At 44.3% G+C, this 17,944-nt stretch overlaps 1 pseudogene; it reads right to left on the bottom strand.

Moving 5' to 3' along the window:
• The window catches only part of LOC115076143, a 28,868-nt pseudogene extending 20,946 nt beyond the window's left edge, over positions 1–7,922 (bottom strand).
• Between the last annotated feature and the right edge of the window lie 10,022 nt (positions 7,923–17,944).

Below are 17,944 nucleotides of genomic sequence, written 5' to 3'. Positions count from 1 at the left end.
CACTCTGCCCTCCATCTTTTTTTCTCTCTGGCACAGCATCCTCCTCCTCCTCCTCCTCCTCTATTTACACAACCCCCCCCCTGCCCAGCAGCATCAGCCTCTCTCCCCCACAGCCCATCCACATGCAGTCCCCTCTCTCGATCCACCCCCTGCCCAGCATCACCCCTTTCCTGCCCATCAGCATCTCTCCCCACCCCTCTCTCCCCCCATGCCTACCAGCAGGCTGGGAGCTCCAGGCTGTATTCTTCCCTCTTCTTTTATCCAGGGCCGGTGCAAGAGCGTTTGACGCCCTAGGGCAGCAAACCTTTGGTCATCCACCCCCACCCACCCCACCCTTCTTTAATGGTATTGTTCTGGTACAGCACCCTAGTTGGCTTCATGCTGGTGGGAGTTTGCTGCACCCAACATTTTAGCGTTCTAGGTGACTGCCCAGTTTCCCTAATGGAAGCACCGGCCCTTGCTTTTAGCAGCTCTCTTGCAAGCATCCGGCCCTGGCTCCTGTGCTTGCTGCTCCCTGATGGCTGGCCCTGGGAATCTACCAGAGCGCTGAGCTGGATGAGGGTGTTACCCCCCTTTTTAGCATACACCCGTGGCAGGCACGCCATTTGCCTCATTGTTTGCCCTACGCTCGCACTGCATGAACATCCTCCTTTCAAAGACAGGAGGCAGTAGCCTCTGTCTCTCCCCAAAGCTGAGTACAGGAGGGCAGAAGCTGGGCAACAATCCCTGCACCTGTCCAGAGCTTCTCACAACATGAAAGCAGCAACTAACCAACTATTTTACATAATTCAGTAATCAAGTAATAGCCAAATCATTTAAGTTCTCCCTTTCTCATTGAAATATTTATTTCAGTTTAATATTAGAGTTAAAGTTTCTGAAAACTCCTGCTCGGTAGCTAGTTTTACGATTATGAATCAAAGAAGTGCAGCTGTTCTGGTCTTCAACAGAACCTCATGTACGGTTTACACTGACACATGTAAAGCATGAATACAGCACAGACAGCTGAATGGCAAATCTTCATCAGAATCCCAATCACGGATTACACGGACACATGTAAAGCATGAATACAGCACAGACAGCTGAAGAGCAAATCTTCATCAGAATCCCAATCACGGATTACACGGACACATGTAAAGCATGAATACAGCACAGACAGCTGAAGAGCAAATCTTCATCAGAATCCCAATCACGGGTTACACGGACACATGTAAAGCATGAATACAGCACAGACAGCTGATCATCAGACCCTTATGTACAGAGTACATTTACACATATAAAGCATATACAGCACAGACAGCTGAAGTGATATTTTAATTATGGAGTGCATGCATATTAAAAGTTGGACATTTGTACCAAAATGTGCAAAACCATAAGAAATAAAAGCTATGACAAATCAATAAAAGAAAAGGAAATTGAAGAGAAAGACTACAAATGAAGCAGTACAGCAAAAGCCCTAGCCATATTGATATCTGCTTCTATGAGCCTGGAAGAGTACGACTTCTCAAACAGAACTGGATCTGGCACAGTATATCCACACTCAGAATGCCAAATTTAGTCCTGCTCTAGCTTCAGAAGTCAGGACATTTTCAAGTCCTTTCCCTACAAAGAAATCTTGTCCAGAGGAATCAATTCCTGTGTGATAGAGGCTGCATATTCTCAGAGCTGCTGCCAGCAAGGCCCTGCCAGGTTAATGTGTCTGACCTCCCTGTAAGAAATGTCATTGAACAAGGCCCGAAGCTGCTGCTCGGAGCTTCAGTACTGATTCAGACAGCTTTACCACACTCTGCTCCTATACCATGAGATTAGAAAACAAAGCTGAGGATGCTAGGCTTACCTGGGACTGCTAACTGTATTCAGTCCAATGTTATTTACGTATTTAAAGTAGGAATTAGTAGTGACTTAAAATTTATTAAAAATGTTATTCACCTTTTCAGAATCAAGTTGCAGATTATATGTAGCCATCTCATTGTTATACCCTATTCGTGGGTGAATTGCTTATTCAAAAAGGCAAGTAATAAATCCAATTATATATATACATATACATACATACATACATACATACATATATAAGGCTTCTTTCAGTTAGTCACACTGTTGCGTCTGTCTGTGGCCTCCATGCACTATGCAAAGATAATATGCTCTGTCTGCAAAGCAAAGTTGCGCATGTGCACACACACACACACACACACAGGCAAACATACATACACATAGGGCACCCACACACACATGCAGGCAGACACACATAGGCAGAGACATGCACACAGGCAAACATACACATGCACAGGCACCCACACACAGACACACTGGCAGACATACACAGGAAGAGACACTCACACAGGCAGACATACATTCATATATGCACAGGCACACACTCAGGCTCCCCTAAACACACACACACACACATTCACACAGGTACCTGCCCCCATATATACATACACAGGCAGAGGCACCCACACCCACCCACAGGCTATTATAGAAGAGATTACCCGACCAGTGCTGGGCACTTTTTGCTGTCAAATAAAGAACTGTTATGCACCCTGTGCGTAAAGAAGCCAGATTTATCAGCAGGAGGCTGAACAGCAATAGAATGTATATGTCCCAGGCCCAAGGGATATGCAGGGGGGAGTCTGAGCCATGCAGCTGCTAATGGACAGCACAGCTTCTTGTTATACCCAGTAACGTGCTCAGAGGGCTCCTAGGAGCCCTCATTAAATTATTTTATGAGGATATCAAGTGTCTCACTAAGTGGAATAGAGGTGGCTAGGGCCCCTTGATAAGCACCTGGAGGAAGACATCGTTGGGCACCCTCCCCATGGAATTTAATTATTCTGGGCTGGACTCACCTGCCAGCTGGGCTCCGCATGACGATAGTAGCAGAAATTCTCTGTGATCCAGCTGTAGATGGCCGACAGGGTGATCTTGGTCTTCTTGCTCGCCTGCATGGCCATGCAGATGAGGGTGGCGTAAGAGTAGGGGGGCTTTATGTGGGGGTTAGTCTTGTAGTCAAATCTCCTCGGGGGAGCTGAGGGGGCATGCTGGGAAGGGCCTGTAGGCAGCTGCTGCTGGACGTGGCTGCTGAGGTGGGTTTACCCAGGCGGGTGGCATGCCAGTGGCCGCAGTGTCTCCTGCGGGAGGGCTGGTAGGAGCATCTGAACCCTGAAGAGCTTCTGGTGGGCTCCTGGTGGAAATGGAGGTGAAAGCTGGAGCCAAGGGGTCTCTCTAGGTGGCATTGAGAATGGAGAAGTCCTGGAGCCACTGGGAGGTTGGTCAGGCTGTCATCCAGGGTCACCGCCCCGCTGGCATTGTCCTGGTCCTCCGGGTGGAGCATCAGCCACTTCTCCTTGAACTTGGCGGCGATCTCTGGCGAAGTGAGGACGGGCATTCTCCAAGGGTGGGGCATCAACAGCACAGCAGCTGCCACTGCACAGGAAAGGAAAACATACAGGCGTTGGATCAAGCTACGGCAAAGGAAGAGAAAGAGAGGGTAAGAGGGGGAAAGGGATGGAAAGAAAGCGTGCTGAAGCGGAGAGCTCCCTGAACCCGACCCAGCTTGGGGCGCCCTCCGGATCGCTTCCAGGCCAACAAACACAAAATCAAGCCACTTGCATTGGAAAGAGAAGAAATCTCTCCGTTATTCCTCTCCGTAGAGGCCAGTGGCAGGATCCCTTTTCTGATTATCAGAATTGCTTGTTACAGATATTGGAATTACTTCTTATGCCTGAGAAAACACACACACGCTCCTCCGTAGGGAATCAGCATAAGAGCAGCACATCTGGGGTCTCAGGCCCCCTCCGCTCTACCATTGCATGCGCTGCTGAAAAACAACTGGAAGCAGTTCGCCAGATGCCAGCTCCTAAGCTGTGCATGGAGGCCCCGCTCCCGAGTCCTGACAGGATCACCCACAGTGCACATAGAGCGGTGGTGCTAGGAAATTAATTTTTCTAAAGGAGCATACAGGGAAAACACTCGCCATGGGAGGAGAGACACCTGAGAGACCCAGTGCCAGGTGAGGGGGATGCAGGGGACCACCACAGTGGCCAGCGACAGTTTAGTTTACTGCCTACGAGGTTATTAACCTCGGGTCCTATCAGACAGGATTCTGAACATGCTGGATTCTCGATCAAGCTTGGCTATATATTCCAAAATGCTTTGGGCTGATGTTGTATTAAAACAGGAATGGATACCAATTCTTTCTAGACCCAACTCAGGCTCCTCTACCATCTAGTGAGAGCAAGCTCCTGATAGAGAGAGAGACTGAGTCTTGATGCTAAGAGAACAAACATAGCCAGGCACCACTCCTAGAGAATAATCTGTGCTGCCAGTCATACACCATGTCATCAGGAGGTCCTGGATCCAGGTCTGGCTTTCCCATCCCAATGAAATGGGAGGGTCAAAACCTTATTTTATGATGACCTGATTGGCAACTCTGCAATCTCTCTTCTTGCCAAAGGTATTATAGGTTAGCATGAGTTTTGGGAATCTATAGGGGGCATCTGTGACAGAGCTTCCAAACCCAGAGTCAAAGCAGGTATGCATGGATACAGGTGTGACATTGTTGCATTTTATTTTACCTGACCAGGTAAGTGAGAGGGTAGAAGATGAGGAAAGACAAAACCTTAAGGAGCTTTGAAGAAAGCTTCTGGGAAATCTCTCCCTTCTTTCTCTCCCCCTCTCAGCCATGTTCCTCAAGCATTGCAAGTAGATGTGTTACCCCAGAGCTTCCAAAATCTGTTCTTCTGGACTCCACAGCTAGTCTAGTTTTCAGGATATCCTCAACACATGTGCATGAGATAAATTTGCATATCATGAAGATCAATATATGCAAATATATCATGCATATTCAATGCAGGTATCCTAAACACTCGACTAGCTTTGGAGGACCTCAGGATCGGTTTGGAAGGTGTGTGTTACGCCGATCAGCTTAAAGGCATGCTATTTTGTGAAGCTGAGCCATGTAAAATATTGCAGTTGCCTCTAATGGTTCAGCACATTCACACAGGTGAACTAGGCAGCGGTCTTGGAGCAGTGGAGCCATCAGGCTGCCTTCCCGTCTTTCCTCCAAATACAGTTCATGAAGTGCCAAAGAAAGAAGAGCCAGCAGCTGTTACTACCTCACTCCCCTCTCCATATAGCCCTGCTGACTGAAGAGGAAAAAAACAAACAAACAGGCCCGTGGGCCTGTCTGCCACTGCTAGCTGCCTCTGCTCCTTCTCTCTCCTCCTACCTCACATCCTGGCCAGATACAAAAAGGCCACTGGCCTAGCTGCCTCCTGGTTCCATCCCTCATATGGTCCTCACGAGCTGAAAAAAAAAATACTCACTGGGCCAGCCGTGGCTTTCACACACCCCCCCCCCCCACCCCTTCTGCTCCCCTCCTCACATGGCCTGTGGGGGGGGGGGGGGGAGGGGGGAAGGAAGAAAATAGAGCCCTGGAAGGAAGGGGCTTGCCAGTCTGAGCAGAAGCTGCACCTCTTGCCATACAGCATTGCGGCTCTGTCCAATCCGTGCTGCCACCAGAGCCGCAGTCAGGCCATTTGGCACCTGTGCGCAGTTGAAAAAGTGCACCCTCATCTTGAACACAACGAGCTGTTACATGGAGGGGGCTTTTTAATTTCTATTTTTACCCAGCAGTTTCCTCCTGCTCCTTTGGGCTTTCAGTTCAAGCAGAACCAGTACGGGGGAACCTGAAATCAACGCCTTATTTCTTTATAAAAAGAAGTGTGTAACTCACTCTATCTGCAATTCTAGGTGGGGTACAAAATTGCATACATATTAAAACTTATCATCAAAAGGATCACAAACCAAATATTTATAATCCATACTTCAAACATTGTTCACTTATATTAAATTAGAACTGACGGCAGAAAAGGAACAAATGATCCACCCAGTCTGCCCAGCAAGCTTATGCCAGTAACTGCTGCACTGGACAGGTTACCCACGTGCTTATCAGTTTCCCAGACTGTAAAAGCAGAGAGCAATCTTGGAGTTGCATCAAAAGTATCAGGCTTAGTGATTAAGGGTAGTGAGTACCACATCAGCTAGTTACCCCCATGTTATTTGTTCCCCAAATTGTAAAAGTCAGGGCTCTTGTTGGTTGCTGTCTGAATCCAATTCCCCTTTTCTCACTGCCATTGAAGCAGAGAGCAATGATGGAGTTGCATTATCAGTATCAAGGCTTATTTGTTAAGGGTACTAAACTGCCACACCAGCAAGTTACCCCCCATGCACTCTTCTTTATTTTCAACCTTTAGCCTTTAGAGATCCACAGTATTTATCCCATGCCCCTTTGAATTCCTTCACTGTTTTTGTCTTCACCACCTCTTCCAGAAGGGCATTCCAGGCATTCACCACCCTCTCCGTGAAGAAATATTTCCTGACATGGAAAAGGTTTGACGATTGTGCATCTGAAGGTCTGTATCATATTTCCCCTGCACCTCCTCTCTTCCAGGATGCACATATTCAGATCATTCAGCCTCGCCTCATAAGTCTTCCAGTGCTGACCCCTCACCATTCTGGTCACTCTTCTTTGGACCGCTTCTATCCTGACTTTATCCTTTTTGAGCTATGGGCACCAGTACTGAACACAGTACTCCAGGTGAGGCCTCACCAACTACCTGTACAAGGGCATTATCACCTCTTTTTTCTTACTGGTTATTCTTCTTTATGCAGTCCAGCATGTCGCCTTGTCACATTGCTTTGCCATCTTCAGATCATCAGACACTATCACACCAAGATCCCTCTCCCAGTCCATGCACATTAGTCTTTCCTCTCTCCATCACATAAAGCTCTTTTGGATTGCTGCACCCCAGATGCATGACTCTGCACTTCTTGGCATTGAATCCCAGCTGCCAAATCTTTGACCACTCTTCAAGTTTTCATAAATCATTTTTCATTCTCTCTACTCCTTCACGCATGTCCACTTGGTTGCGGACCTTAGTATCATCCGCAAATAGACAAACTTTACCTTCTATCCCTTCCGCCAGGTCGCTAAAAGATATTGAACAGAATCGGTCTCAAAACAGATACCTGTGGCACTCCACTTAACATTGATCTTTCTTCAGAGTAGGTTCCATTTACCATTATACTCTGTTTCCTATCAACCAGTTTGTAATCCAAGCCACCACCTTGGCACTCACTCCCAAGTTTCTTATTTTATTTACAAGCCTCCTATGTGGGACCATATCAAAAGCTTTACTAAAATCTAAGTAAATAACATTGAGCTCTCTTCCCTGATCCAATTCTCTAGTCACCCAATCAAAAAAGTTAATCAGATTTGTTTGACAGGACCTTTCCTTGGTGAATCCATGCTGCCTCGGGTCAACCAACCCACCGGATTGTAGATAGTTCACTATCCTTTCCTTCAGCATAGTCTACATTAATTTTCCCACCACTGAGGTGAGACTAACTGGCCTGTAGTTTCCACTCTCCTCTCTGCTCCCACTCTTGTGAAGCAGGACTACCACCACTCTTCTCCAATCTTGCAATACCACTCCCATTTCCAGGGATCAATTGAACAGGTCCTTCAGCAGACCCGCCAGCCCATCTCTGAGCTCCCTCAGTATCCTGGGATGAACCTCATCTGGCCCCATGGCCTTGTTCACTTTCAGTTTTCCTAGCTCTTCCCATACATTCTCTTCTGTAAACGGAGTTTCGTCTACTCCACTCCCATCCACAGTCTTGTCAACTAGCAACGGTCCTTGTCCAGGATCTTCTTTAGTAAACACTGTACTGAAGTATTTGTTTAATATTTCAGCCATTTCTTCATCCCTCTCCACACACTGATCTTTGTCACCTTTCAATTTCACTATACCACTTCGGACCTTTCTCTGATATATCTGAAAAAAATGTTTTGTCACTTCATTTTACCTCTTTGGCAATCCTTTCTTCCGCCTGACTTTTTGCTTTCTTGATTTCTTTCTTCATCTCCCTCAGTTTCACCAGATATTCTTCACTGTGTTCCTCTTTCTAATGTTGGAATAATGAGCATGGAAAATATTTTTAGATGTATCTTATGGATAGATCAGAGGATTCAGAATCAGACATACCCAATGTACTTTATGGAAGAGGCTGGGAAACTGCCTGCCAAAATTCTCTTTGAATATGTGGGGGCCAGATGGATCCCTGGTCACAAGCACATGCATAGGCTTTGCTTCTGCTTTGTAGCAGGTACAAAAATCAACCCCATAAAGCATACACAGGAACTTCAAAATGAAATCCCAGCATGTTGCTTGCCATTTCCACCCTCCTCCTTAAAACCTTGCACTTCCCTCACCAGTCATACCCTCCCAACACACAATTAAAAATGATGCATTTAGAATACATGAAAAAGAACATTCAGTCTTCTGAGGTATAAATATCACTTGCAACATGATGTATATTATATCTACATGCATTGCTGTGGTGCCAACCCTGCAAAAAGAGATGATTGAACCATATGGTATTATGCCTATGGTCACGTGTGTTGGGTGTGGGCATGGCCCTGAGAAAGCTATAAGTAAACTGAATTGCAATTACAATATAGTAAACCTCTCATACCAAAACAGCACTAACTGCCAGCATTCAAACAGTAACAACCCTACCTATAAAATGACAACACTGCAAATATTATGCCAGGTCCTAGAACACCATTGCACCTTCAATAAGGAAAATAGAATAAGCTAAGCTGCTATACAGATCCTTATAGAGAAACTACACACTAACAGAATACCTTACCTCAGTCATAGATGCAGAACATAGACAGACTCTCAAATACAGAACAAAGAGCCATAAAGTATAAATAGAAATGTGCAGACAAAAACTGAACTGGAAACTGCAACAAGTTAGACTCTGTATGCAGTGCAACTATAGAAAAAAATAAACCTCACCATTCCTCATAAAACAATAAAAATCAATCATAATTGTAAAACCGTACTACTTCAAGAATAAATATTTGAAAACAGATGAATACACACACACACACAGGCTGTCTCTCTGCCATGCTCAATCACATACATGGAAATACACACACGCTGTCTGTCTCTGCCACACATTTAATCACACAAACACACATATACTGTCTCTTTCTTACTTGTTTCTCCCCTCTGGAAGCACAAGGAGCAGCAGACTCCTCCTTCAGCCCCATGGCCTACATGGATTCTTCCTCCTTCTAACCTCGGGGCGCGCTGCTCCTGCTATTGATCTAGATAGGAAGACCAATGCTGCGTCTTCAGGCTGAAGGATTGCGGGGGAAGAGGAGGAGATGTTATTCTTCTTGTAGCCCCATGGGCCATGCTCCTTCTGCTCGGTGGAGGAAGGCTGATGCTTTTCTGCGGTCCCGTGGAACGTGCTGCTCCAATTGCAGTTGGGCAGGATAGGCCAATGCATCTTCTTCCAGCCGGCGAGCTGTGCTTCCTGCTTCCGATGATTATTATCGCAGCCCCGTGGACCCCACTGCTCCTGACTGCAGGGTTAGTATTTTTGTTCCAATTTGTCTCCTCCTCCTACAAAAATGGCCCTGAGGGGAGGGGGACACCAAGAGCAAGCACAGAAGCTCATCTTCTCCCACTGGCGGCAGAGCTCTTGAAGACCAAGATTGCTGGCCCCATGCACTGGAACACTCTACCCCTTAACCTTCATTTGGAGCCATGCCCTCTTAAGTTCAGAAAAATGCTAAAAACCTGGCTCTTTCACCAGGCTTTCCCTGATTAATTTTCCTCGTTCGACTACTATCCACCTCCCTGGCACCTCTTACTCCTCCCGTTGCTCCATGACACCTCTCAATTGCTCTCCTGATGACTCCATGTAGCCACATATCTACTGCTTGTATATTTGTAGATGTGTTTTACTTTTTGCATACTGTATTCTCTTTAGTTTGTCATTTTTTGCTAAATTTCGCCTCTCTGTGCTTCCTTTTGTATTTATCAGTTGCCCTGTTCCCCTTTCCCTGTTATTGTAATTCCACCTTTTTTACGTTAAAATGTAACCGATATGATGTGTATTTTAATGTCGATATAGAAAAGCTGTTAAATAAATAAATAAATACATATATCAGGAAGAGGAAAGGCACTTTTCAGATACATTGCATGAGAGAGTGGTGGTGACCCATGGTGGATGTGCCTATGGCCAGGGCCATATTGGCAATAGGCTAGCTATGGCTCTGACTGGCACCTATGATCAAGAAGAAACTTTGCAGAGTCATACAATGGACACATGATGCACAAGAACGGCATACAGGAAATGCTGGCCCACAAGCTCTGACCATGCATTGCGGTACCAGCACAGACAGGAAGGAGCAGTCAGTGGCAGTGGATGACCATCCCTCTTTTGCATGCTGGAACTAACAGCTGATTCACACCCAATGGGCCAAAAAATAACTTTGGGTTCAGGCTGGAACCCCACCCCAGAATGGGGTGTGCTGCCCTTGCTTGAAACATCAAGCAGTCCGCACACAGTTTAAGCAACTGATCATTGAACTGTGCAGGCAGGAGAAAGGTGCGGTGGTGAGAGAAGCAACTGGGAGTGGGGCACAGAGCCACACACTGTCATCTCCATGGCATAGAGGGGGAGGTAAGCGAGAGAGAAACATTAAGATGTTAAAGCAGTGGAGATTAGGGAGATAGAGCAAGGATTTAGGTTGGGAGGAAATGGAGTATGGGGGTGAAGAAAGTATGGGACCTTAGATCTGGAGGATGCAAGTCAATAAAAAAAAATGTGGAAATGTGGTGAAAAAGGAGAGGTAGTAATGAGACAGCATTAGATGGGGAGAGCTTAAGAAGGAGGTCAGATGAAGAGCTGGAGAGAGAGTCAGTTTGAGAGAACAGAAAGGAGGAGGCAAAATGTTGGGGTGGTGAAGGAGAGGGTGGATGGAAGTTGGGGGAGGTGAAAAGGAAGACCAGAGGTGATGGGGAAAAGGAGGGATGAATCTATTAAGGGTGTGTACAAAACAATTTTCGGTTCAGTTTCAGTTTGGATTTTTGGTTTTGGTTTCCTATTCCATTGATTTCAGATCAGAATTGCATTCATTTCATTTTACACAGAAATAAAAAGGTTAATAAAAAGACTGGTCATTTGGGTTCAGTTCGTTTTCATTAAAGTCATGGGGAAGCAATACATCCAATTTTTCCACTCTAATTTTGGGGTTTTTCATCCAATTTTTATGGAGATGGCTGACAGGCATCAGCAGCAGAAGCAATAGCAATAGCACCCCAAGACACCAAAAGTGGCATGAACATCTCACGGCACCATAAGAGGGGCAAAGGTAACTAAGAGTGGCATGAACAGCCCAAGCCATTGTGAGAGGGGCAAATTGGCTATAAATAGTGACCTGAACACCTGAAAGCAAACAAAGAGGGGGCACAGACAGTGGAATGAATACCCCAAGCCACCAAAAGAGAGCCATAGGACACCAAGCGTGGCATGAAGACCCCGAGGCATTGAGTGAGAAGTATGGGCAGCAAACAGTACCATCAGTGCCCCCAAGGCATAAGGTGATAAGTATAGCAGCAAAGCACAGTGGCATTAGCACCCCAAAACATGATTACTGACCATGTACATTAAAGAACTTAGTACAAGAGACACAGAACAATTAATACAGTGTCACAGCATCATTGACTCATTTATATAGACAAGCAAGCTGCCCTGTCCAGTCACTGGCTATTCTACATACATTGTAGAGAAGATCAAGACCGGCTGAGGGGGGATATGATAGAGGTCTTTAAGATCATGAGAGGTCTTGAACGATAGATGTGACTCGGTTATTTTCACTTTCGAATAATAGAAGGACTAGGGGGCATTCCATGAAGTTAGCAAGTAGCACATTTAAGACTATCGGAGAAAATTCTTTCATCACTCACGCACAATAAGCTCTGGAATTTGTTGCCAGGGATGTGGTTAGTGCAGTTAGTGTAGCTCTGGTTCAAAAAAGGTTTGGATAAGTTCTTGGAGGAGAAGTCCATTAATGGCTATTAATCAGTTTTACTTAGGGAATAGCCACTGCTATTAATTGCATCAGTAGCATGGGATCTTCTTAGTGTTTGGGTAATTGCCAGGTTCTTGTGGCCTGGTTTTGGCCTCTGTTGGAAACAGGATGCTGGGCTTGATGGACCCTTGGTCTGACCCAGCATGGCAATTTCTTATGTTCTTATGTTCTCTATATATATGTTTCTTACAGACACTGACACATACTGCCTGCCTGCTGTAGAAGAGACGTGCAGTCTTACCCTGCTGATAAACTGTTGCATTATAACCCTCTGACAGAGAGATTCCAGTTTCTCTTGCTGCTAGCAGCACAGCTAGGACATGGTGACAGTAACTATAAGAGCATACCTTACTGTATTTTCAAAATCTAAAGCTTTTTTTCCTAGTCTTTTTATTAACCCTGGAGCTTTGAAGCAAGGAGCTTCAAAATATCCTGCCTTCTCTCTGAAATCCAGCAGAGGAATGACTGAAAACAAAATGGTTACTAGCTGCTCAAATTGCTCTTAGTTTCACTTTCACTTTAAAAAAAAAAAAAAGGATATTGCTAGTCCATGCAGCTGTCAGCTGGGATAGGCTAGTTGAAGAAGTACTGAAACATGAATGGTCCTGCTCCTTCCTTGTTCTATCTGCTATTAACTCAACTCTATCTGGCTTTACTTCCCTCATAGATTTTAGTGAGGGAAGGTGAAGTTCTTGGAGAAGTCCATTAACTGTTATTAATCAAGTTGACTTAGGGAATAGCCACTGCTATTACTGGCATCAGTAGCATGGGATCTACTTAGTGTTTTGGTACTTGCCAGGTTCTTGTGGCATGGTTTGGCCTCTGTTGGAAACAGGATGCTGGGCTTGCTGGATCCTTGGTCTGACCCAGCATGGCAATTTCTTTATGTTCTTATGAGACAAAATCAAATAAGCCAAAAAGGATTCTGATTTTTCAGAGGACTGCACCCATTTGGGATGACCCAAACTGAACATCGGCTCATTCAGATCAAATTTCACATTTTGATCATTTGAATGCAAAGATGAAAGAAAAAGATAACTGTCAGAGACAAATCTAGGAGAAGAAGTGAAGACGACAGATAGAGATAAGAAACAAAATGGACATAAGACTCTTAAAATCAGTTAGATGACCAACAAAAAGAAAACAGTAACAAGACAGCTGTACCATTGCAATCTAAAAAATAAATGTCCAGAAGTAGAGAAAAAGCATTTTGTTTTCAGTTTATTTCTTAAAATATTTATAACCAGCCAATCCAAATTTCTAAATAGAGAACAAAAGAAGCATTCATAAAATAATTTAAAAAATTAAGAACTTCAAACAATCTAAAAAAAAAAACCCCATACAATACTAATAGCATCATTAAGAACCAAGCAACTGAACCAAGCAACTGAACCAACTGAACCACTGAACCAAGACGAGATCTGAAGTTATGCTAACATACATCCAAAAAATGCAGGTTATAAAAACAACTTACAACACAACAAAGAAGAATAAAGTATCAGACCCAGCTCAAAAAACCAAATCAGGAAATGCTTGAAATGTTGTATGTGATCTTTGAAAATGTGTGTCTCTGTTATCTTTGTATTTTGCACAGTGCAGGAGGAAATGTATTTTTGTTTCTGATGAAAATTCTACAAAAAGTGGTCTATATATGTCTCTTGCTCTAGTTCTGTATTGTATACAAAGTCTGTCTTCTTGGGGTTTGTAGTTCAGGTTTATTTGCATATTTCTAATTTATGGTCACTTATTCTATATTTGGTTGTCTTTGTTCTGCATTGAAGTATTCTGCTAGTGTGCAGGTTCTGTAGCAGTCCAGCTTCTTCTGTTTTCCCCATAGGAAGTGTATGGGTGTTCAAAGGTCCCGGTGTAATGTTTACAGTGTTTGCCTTTTCCTAGGTAGGACTATTGTGTGAGTTCCAGGAGCTAGTCCTGTTTTGGTATGGCATGTTTGCTACATAGGTTCTGAGTATGTTTTTTGCATGGTTTTCAGTATTTTCAGTGATTAGCACCACAGCAGTGCATGCATATATAATATACATGTCAGAATAAGTGATCGTTTTTACCTCAGAAGAATTCAATTTTGAAAATGTCTTTATTTATAATCTGCTTTTTTAAATATCCACTTATATCCACTGTTAGTGTAAATGCAGATTTTTTTTATTCATATTAAATGTATAAAAATTAATTTTTGTAAGGTTAATTTCTATCTGTATTGGGGGTGTGGGGCACAAGGTTAAAGGTTTGCCTCCAGCACCAAATACTTTTGCAGTAGCCTTGCATTCACAATCTTTTACCTGACATGCTCTGGAACAAACAACGTCTCCCTAGAGCAGTTATTTTGTTACTGGGAGGTGTCCAGAAGGCACTATTACAGGTTTCATATTTAACACTCATTACAGGAGCAGAGAGATACAATTATCCCAGTGAGACACAGTGTACATAAACCTTACCACATCACATTCTACCCTACAGCACTGCAGTGCTGAGTAAGACACACACAACCTGTACCACACACACAATACCACACTACAGTATTCAGAGAGATTTAGGAGCTCTTAACCTGAGGCATCACTATAGTAATAAAACCATTATTGACTCCTGAAACAGGTAACACCTGTGAGAGAAAGATGCCCGGCACTCACACACTGAGCCTCCTTTTTTCTCTCGCTGCTGCCGGCCTTTGAGTCGGGACCTCTTCCTTTTGAAGAGCACTCACCTAGAATCTGCCTCTAGTATAAACTAGGATTACCCAGGCCCCCTACAGCATGAGTAACTCAAAAACTTTCTTTCCACTATCCACCACAGTAGCTACAGATGCATGCTTATCCTGCCCAGCAGGAAATCCTCAGTTACCCAGAACAGAAGTACAAACAGACTTGCCAAGCACCTTTCAGCAGCAGCTTTCTCATCTAGGAATTATGAAATACAAAGATTCACTGCTATACTAGCAGCTGGACTGAGCAACAGTGACAGGTAGTGTATGGCATATTCTAAAATCATAGTATTTTTGGCTCACCCTGTTCTGTAATATTATCACTGCTGGCTGGTTCTACTTCAGAGATTCTGCTCAAGACACTACAAAGTCAATAAATAAAGATTTTTTTAAAACATAGATGTTTTATAAAATCTTTATTTATTAACTTTGCATTTAAAAGTTAAGTCATTAAAAAGAAATGACAACCACCATGGCTCTTCCACAAATATTAATGCACAGAGTTAGCATCTAATGTGAATAAGCACAATAGTACAAGCTGCATATATAAAATATGTGAAGTCCATTTAATACAATTTTAAACCAAACTGTAAATTCAAGTTGACTCCAGACTCCTAGATTAACAGAACGTCCAGTCAGACACTCTGCTTGACATGTTTTCTGCTATATTTTTGCAGGGGTTTTGTTTAGCTATAAAGCAGTTTCCATCCTGCTCCCCTGGTAGCATTAGCTGCCCTTATTAGCAGCCTTACTAGTGTTGCCCTGCACCCTCGCCTCTGCTCCCATTGTCTATAAGTGACTAATTTTAGCTCTTCAGGCACTGTAGTCTCTGCATCTCTCTCCTACCTATAACTGCATGTTTGTATGAAAAGACTATAAAAGACTCGTGTAATCTAATGCTCTCGTAATAGGATCTTTTATTTTCTTTATCCATGAACATGTTTCTGGAGTTTCTTTCTCGCTCACCCTTCCTGAAACAGCTCCTCAGTAAGCTCTCCTCCAAAGAAGGGATCCGTGTGCTCTCAGAAGCTCAGGTACAGCATCCTCTTTGAATAATTCTTATGCTGGGTCCAGTACAAGCTGAAACAATCTGCAAAAAAAATCCATCATCTCAGAAATGCTTAGCACAAATCTCTCCAACTTTAAGAAACAAGGAAACAAGTCTCTTTACCTTCTGTATCCCCTGGAATATCCAAGATGCAGAATGGCTCCTGATAAGGGCACTCTCAGAGCAAAGGGACACGTAGTCAGGTTAAAAACTGCAGGGGCAGCGATGTGACCACTTCCCTGCTCCCCAGGTGCTCGGTCTCTGCCGCCTATGGACTGCCATGTGCCACTGAGCGAGCCCCAAATTGTCACTTCATGCGGGGCAGGGCTGCAGTGCCCTTTAAACAGACCCCAGTGCTCTGATTGGCTGATGGTTTCCAGGTTTCCTTGTTCCCTTTGTCCAATAACGCCTGGAATGCCAGCACTAAGGGATCGTCGGCAAACTCCGTATTTCCCCAGCAGCAAGAGCTAGGGTACAGCATGTGTGCTGGCAGGCTTAGGGACCCGGCGCTTGCGTTTCGGCTGCAATTGAATGGCTCTTGCCTTCTCTTCAGAAGGGAAGCACACCTGGGTCCTCTTGCTCACACGGGCTCGGTCACTGCCGCATTTGTGCACTGCAAGCAACAGATCCGCATCCAGACACTGCTCTCTTACCGGGTTTCTCCAGCTGTCGTGCCACTGCTCCCCCGGCAGGTTATTTTCGGGCTGGTGACAGGTATAGCGAGGAGGGACAAGTTTTGGGCTCTGGGATTCTGTTCTGCAGTCTGTAATCTCCCTCTGCTGCCCTGGTTAGAATCAGCCCCTGCCCTTCTTGTGCCTTAAACCCACTTCTATAGCTTAAGGCGCTGTCTTCAGTAGAACCTCAGCAATAGGACCAACCAGACTGATAGCAATTAAAACCATTACTGGCACTGGAAGTTTTCCCTTGCACTTCCCCTAAGGCCCTGGAGCAGTCATGACCAGAGCAGTGTCATAGATTACCTCACGTGGAATAAGATCTGATTAGTTCTTGGACTATATCTATCTATCTATATGTCAATATCATTTGTGACATCATAACCTACATGTGCATTAATTAATACATGGGGTAAATTGATTTTTCTGATAAGTGATGCAGCAAGTATGTGCAGAAAAGGATAAAGGTATTTTATGATTTGTACACCACAGTGTCAGTTTTTGACCGGAATGGCGATATGAACACTGACGCCAGCTCTAGTACTTCTGTTAGTTGTTCCAGGAGTTTGTTCTTCAGTGAGAAAATAGGGCTTAGAAAAGCACAGAATACCTCAGCCATTGTGAAATGAAAGGTGAGAATCGCAGGCAGCAACCTTGGTCCTAAAGATTAAAGGCTATGGTGGCTATAGGATTCACATGGTGACCTCTGAGACAGGAAAACTCTATTAATAGGATTGCCAACTGGTTCCTCTTTTTTTTTTCTCAGCACAGTTTGATCCAGTCCAGGTTTTGCCTCACTGGCTGCAATGGACATTTAGTTCTGGTGTCCTCCACTGATGTCCTTAAGAAAAGCAGACAGTGAGCCATGCAAGCAGTGGGGTAAAATCAGGACAGAAACATGACAGAAAGAGACTCTGTAGCTTATCTAGTCTGCACATCCACCCAATTAATTTAGCTTTACAATTCCCATCACTCCCTCAGCAATCCTCTGGGTTTATCCCATGCTTTCTTAAATCCAGATACTGCTTTTGTTTTTACCAGATCCAGTGGAAGGCTGTTCCATGCATCTGCCACCCTCCTCTGTAATTAAATATTTCCTTAGACTACTCCTAAATCTACCCACTTTCACCCTCATCCTATGGCCCCTCATTCTAGAATTTCTTTTCTGTTGAAAGAGACTTGCCTTCTGTGCATGAAAACCTTAGATGTATGTAAATATCTCCCCTTTCGTCTACATATTTACATTTTTAAAATCTATTCTCATTTGCTTTAGAACAAAGACCATTGATCATTTTAGTAGCCACCCTCTGCACCAACTCCAATCAGTTTCTATCCTTTGAAGGCCCAGGCTCCAGAACTGTAGACAGTATTCTAAGTGAGGTCTCACCAGGGACCTATACAGGGGCAACATCACTTTTTTTCTGCTGCCCATTCTTTTGCAATGCAGCCAAGCATCGCTCTGGCTTTTGCTGTTGGTTTAGCCACCTGTTTTGGCTAATTTAAGATTAGATACAATCACGCCCAGATCCCACTATTCTCTCATGCTTAGAAGA

This window comes from Rhinatrema bivittatum, chromosome 14, assembly GCF_901001135.1.
Source record: "Rhinatrema bivittatum chromosome 14, aRhiBiv1.1, whole genome shotgun sequence".
Classification (NCBI taxonomy): domain Eukaryota; kingdom Metazoa; phylum Chordata; class Amphibia; order Gymnophiona; family Rhinatrematidae; genus Rhinatrema; species Rhinatrema bivittatum.
Note: the sequence above shows the minus strand (reverse complement) of the source record. Positions and strands in the feature narration are given on the sequence as shown.